Raw genomic sequence first — 5,638 nt, forward strand, 5'->3', positions numbered from 1 at the left:
CTAATAAACCTTGGATCTATGTTTGTCTAAATACATGCAAAATAATAATTTTCCAAGGTTTATAACCTATCTAACATGGCATGGGGAACATTTCAACATAAAAGAGTTAGAAGAGATTACATACCTTTTTGGTGTGTTGAGTTCTTAGGAGTTTGAGGGCCAAGCACCAATAGTGTGAATGCCTCAAATGGAATCACAAACACCACAAACTCTTGGAAAACTTTGAGAGAGTATATACACCTTGTATATATCGGCCACACACATGCACACACACACTAGATCACTAGCTTTCTCTTAGGCTCCATTTCATGCTCCATAAGCATGCTTATATAGTATGCATGGTTAGGGTGAAACCCTAATAACCCATGTCTTTTCCTTTTCCAAGGATCCATGGGTTAAAAGCTCCATGGATCATCCATGGACTTCCACATAAGCTTAGCCCATTAACAAATGAGTATTAGCCCACACTATATAAAACAAATATCCCATAATTTAATTAGTATTCCTTTTAATCTCTAAATTAATCCATAATTAATTTAAGACTAAAAACTAATTAAATAACGTAACTTCATATTAATATATTATAACTCATAATATATTAATAAACATATGTGTATAACTCTCATAAAATTATCCATAATAGTTTGGATGAGATGCAACCCAAATGGACCATGCCGGTCGGGTCAAGTATATAACAAATAAGTTATGGACTTAGACACCTTATCCAACAATTACTTCAACATTCCAAATGTAACCCGCGAAACTCAACTACTTTGTATGCTTCCGGTAACCTTCAAGGGTGCTGCTAAAGACTGGCTCAAGTCACTTCCCCCCGGATCAGTCACTACTTGGGCCAGAATGAAGGAAGAATTTATTGATCACTTTTGCCCACCATCCAAGATAGCCAAACTGAAGAAGGCCATTGCAAACTTTGAACAACAAGCTGGAGAGTCTTTATATGAAGCATGGGAGAGGTACAAAAGTCTGCTAAGAAATTGCCCACACCATGATCTAAACAGCCAGCAAGAAGTTTCCATCTTCTATGATGGAGTCAATGTCACGACCCGGCAGTTGCTAGACTCACAAGGCCCACTTACAAAGAAGCCACCCCCGGTGATTAAAGAATTGATTGAAGAATTCTCTAAACACTCTAGAGAATACCACAACCCTAGGAATGATGTCACGAGGGGAGCTGTGTATGTTGCTACTGAAGATTTATCCGCGGTCATGGCCATGTTAAAAACCATGGATAGGAGAATGGACAAAATGGATCAAACTATCCATGCTATACGGGTGGGTTGTGAAAACTGCAATGGACCTCACCTCACTAGAGATTGCGATTTGGATGAGAATGGCAACAAAATGGCACAAGCATGTTATTCGAGCGGTGACCGGTATGATGAGGACTGGCGCAAACAAAAGAAAGAGTGGCTGCCTTACGAAGAGTACAAGAAGGCCAAGGAGGAGAAGTATAGACAAAAAGGGAGAGGCTTTTACCAAAAGGAGGAGCCGGTGCAAGAGAGGAAGCCAAGCTTGGAAGATATGCTTACTAAATTTGTGGCCGCTTCCGAGAAAAGACATAGTGACCATGATGCTGCTATCCAAGAAACAAGAACAATGCTCAGGAACCAGCAAGCATCCATCCACAACATAGAAACGCAGCTTGGGCAACTTGCTCAACAACTAAACCAAAGGTCACCGAGTGAGCTTCCTAGCAAAACCAAGAACAACCCACGAGGCGCACAAGTAAATATTGTTACAACAAGAAGTGGGAAGATCATCACCCCCTGGCCCCCATTCGAACTGAAGCAACCAAGGACTCACAGAAGGAAGGAACGGAAGAACAAGTAGAAAACCAAGATTCACAATCTGAGAGTCTTACTCGCCGAGTAGGGCCGATGGACTCGGAGAGTACCCCTGCTAAAACGAATGAACAGCCTCCCTTGAAACCATACCAGCCTCCAATGCCATACCCAGCCCGAGCCAAGAAAGAGAAGCAGGAAGAGGAATATCAGAAGTTTCTAGACCATATTAAAACTCTTCAAATCAACATTCCTTTCATTGAAGCCGTCATGCAAATACCCAAGTATGCTAAGTTCCTTAAGGAACTCCTCACTAACAGAAGAAAGATGGAGGAAGTGCAGAAGGTAGTGCTTAACGAGAACTGCTCTGCCGCAATGCTAAACAAGTTACCAAAGAAGAAGGGTGATCCGGGGAGCTTAACTTTACCTTGTCAATTTGGCAACTTGGCTGCAATTCATGCCTTAGCTGATTCTGGAGCAAGTGTGAACCTTATGCCATACTCGTTCTTTAAGAAGCTAGACCTCCCGGAGCCAAGGCCAATTCGAATGGCAATTCATTTGGCAAACAAGACTGTTACTTTCCCAAGAGGCATTTGTGAAGATTTGCTAGTGAAAGTGGACAAATTTGTCTTCCCGGCTGATTTCATCATTCTAGACATGGAGGCGGATCCGCAAGTGCCAATTATCCTTGGAAGGCCCTTCCTCAACACAGCTAGCGCTATCGTAGACATGAGAGATTCTAAGCTCACATTGCGAGTTGGGGACGATTCAGTGACATTCGGGGTAGACCAAGCCATGAAGTACTTAGGGAGTAGTGACGGCACGACTTTCTCAATCAACATGCTTGACGAACTATTGGAAGAAGACATACCTGAAGATTCCAGCAAGTTTGCAGCTTTGGATGAAGCATTTGACCCAGAAAAGGACTTACTAGAGATTGAAAGACTGTTGGAAGAAGCGGAGTATGAAGAAATAAAGAAGCAATCTGAGAGCCCTACTCGCCGAGTAGACCCGATCTACTCGCCGAGTACATCTGAAGAAAAGCCAGAAGTCGTGAATGCAGCTACCAACTCGCCGAGTACCAAACCTGCACTCGGCTAGTCCGTCACTATGCACAACAAATTGGAGCTTAAAACACTACCTGACCATCTGGAGTATGCCTTTCTGGAAGAAGGAAATCAGAAGCCTGTGATCATAGCCTCGGACCTATCCAAGACGGAAAAGGAGGAGCTTGTACGCGTGTTGAAGAAAAGGAAAAGAGCTATCGCATGGAGCATCTTCGACATCAAGGGAATAAGCCCATCCTATTACTCTCACAAAATCAATTTAGAAGAAGGAGCAAGGCCGGTGGTGCAACATCAAAGACGATTGAACCCGAACATGCAAGAAGTCGTCAAGAAGGAGGTGGTCAAGCTTTTGGATGCAGGAATCATCTACTCCATTTCCGATAGTCCATGGGTGAGTCCGGTCCAAGTGGTGCCCAAGAAAGGAGGAATGACGGTCATCACTAACGAAAAGAACGAGTTAATTCCAACGCGAACGGTAACCGGTTGGCGAGTGTGCATCGATTATCGAAAGCTAAACGATGCCACTCGCAAAGACCATTTCCCTCTTCCTTTCATAGATCAAATGTTAGAGAGGCTATCGGGCCATAGCTATTACTGCTTTCTAGATGGGTTTTTTTCAGGGTATTTTCAAATACCCATAGACCCAATGGACCAAGAAAAGACCACCTTTACATGCCCAAGTGGGACTTTCGCCTATAAACGCATGCCATTTGGACTATGCAATGGACCTGCGACATTTCAAAGGTGCATGACCGCCATATTTCATGATATGGTGGAAAAGTTCATGGAGGTCTTTATGGATGACTTTTCTATATTCGGATCTTCTTTCCATGACTGCCTCACAAATCTTGACTCAATGCTTGCTAGGTGTGAGAAAACCGACTTGGTCCTAAATTGGGAAAAGTGTCACTTCATGGTCAAGGAGGGTATAGTTTTGGGACACAAAGTCTCTAAAAAAGGAATTGAGGTGGATCGGGCAAAGATAGACACCATTGCCAAATTACCCCCACCAACTAATGTGAAGGGCATTAGAAGTTTTTTGGGACACGCAGGTTTTTACCGGCGTTTTATAAAAGATTTTTCCAAAATCACGAAACCTCTAACACAATTATTACTAAAAGATGCACCCTTTAATTTTACTAAAGAGTGTTTAGAGGCATTTGACTTTCTAAAGGAAAAATTAACTAATGCCCCGATCATTATAGCACCCAATTGGAACTTACCCTTTGAGATCATGTGTGATGCTAGTGACTATGCACTAGGAGCGGTCCTTGGTCAAAGGGTTGACAAGCACTTTCAACCCATCTATTATGCAAGCAAGACCTTAAACCCCGCCCAAGAGAATTATACTACTACTGAAAAAGAATTGTTAGCCGTGGTTTACGCTTTTGACAAGTTTCGCCCTTACTTGGTTTTATCTAAAACCACTGTTTTTACTGACCACTCGGCTATCAAGTATTTGTTTTCCAAACAGGATGCCAAGCCAAGACTAATATGATGGGTGCTGCTTCTTCAAGAATTCGATATAGAGATACGAGACAAGAAAGGAATGGAGAACGTAGCGGCCGATCATTTATCTAGGCTCGAGAACCGGCAATTGCAAGAAGATAAGGATGGAGATGACTTTCCGGATGAATACATTATGGTGTCCGTGGGAGAGGAGCCATGGTTCGCAGACATAGCTAACTATCTAGCTACAAATTACATCCCGAAGGATTATAGTAGTCAACAAAAGAAGAAATTCTTTGTGGATATCAAATATTACTTTTGGGACGATCCATACCTCTTTCGAAGCTGTGCGGATGGAATTATAAGAAGATGTGTGTTCGGGAAGGAAAGCCGAAGAATACTAGAACACTGCCATAGCGGGCCCACGGGAGGACATCATGGAGCACACTATACCGCAAAGAAGATCTTTGACATTGGGTTCTATATGCCTACAATCTTCAAAGATGCATCCCAATATGTCAAAGAATGTGATGCTTGTCAAAGGGTGGGAAACATTTCATCCCGAAATGAAATGCCACAACATAGCATTCAAGTGTGCGAGGTGTTCGACGTATAGGGCATTGACTTCATGGGACCTTTTCCCACATCCAAGGGAAACAAGTACATACTAGTGGCGGTAGATTATGTCTCGAAATGGGCGGAGGCGCAGGCTTTACCTACAAATGACGGACGGGTAGTGGTACGATTCTTAAAGAAACTATTCTCCCGGTTTGGTGTTCCGAAGGCCCTAATTAGTGACCGAGGCACACACTTTGCCAATGATCAATTGGAAAAGGTGCTCAAGAAATATGGGGTGACCCATAAGTTCTCCACGTCATACCATCCACAAACGAGTGGACGAACTGAAGTGACCAATCGAGCCTTGAAGCGTATTTTAGAGAAGTCGGTGGGAAGCAACTGCAAGGAATGGTCGGATAAATTGGATGACGCACTATGGGTATTTCGTACCGCTTTCAAAACACCTATTGGTACTACACCATATAGGTTAGTTTATGGAAAGCAATGCCATTTACCGGTTGAGATCGAGCATAAGGCATATTGGGCGTTAAAGAGGTGCAACTTTGATATAGAAGAATTGAAGACCAACCATTTAATGCAAATGAATGCCCTTGAAGAACTCCGAAATGAGGCTTATTCTAGTTCGTGGCTCTATAAAGAAAAGACCAAGAGATGGCATGACAAAAGAATCAAGAGCAAAGACATCCATGAAGGCCAAAAAGTACTACTTTTCAATTCCCGATTAAAACTTTTCTCGAGCAA

The 5,638-nt window shown here is 42.8% G+C and overlaps 1 non-coding gene across 1 annotated transcript; it reads right to left on the reverse strand.

The window, feature by feature from the left end:
- Positions 1-906: 906 nt before the first annotated feature.
- LOC145003592 (small nucleolar RNA R71) lies at positions 907-1,013 on the reverse strand. Its single transcript, XR_013662046.1, has one exon. It is a non-coding gene; the product is annotated as a small nucleolar RNA R71 (small nucleolar RNA).
- Between the last annotated feature and the right edge of the window lie 4,625 nt (positions 1,014-5,638).

This window comes from Lactuca saligna, chromosome 6 (genome assembly GCF_052625555.1).
Source record: "Lactuca saligna cultivar CGN05327 chromosome 6, ASM5262555v1, whole genome shotgun sequence".
Taxonomy (NCBI): domain Eukaryota; kingdom Viridiplantae; phylum Streptophyta; class Magnoliopsida; order Asterales; family Asteraceae; genus Lactuca; species Lactuca saligna.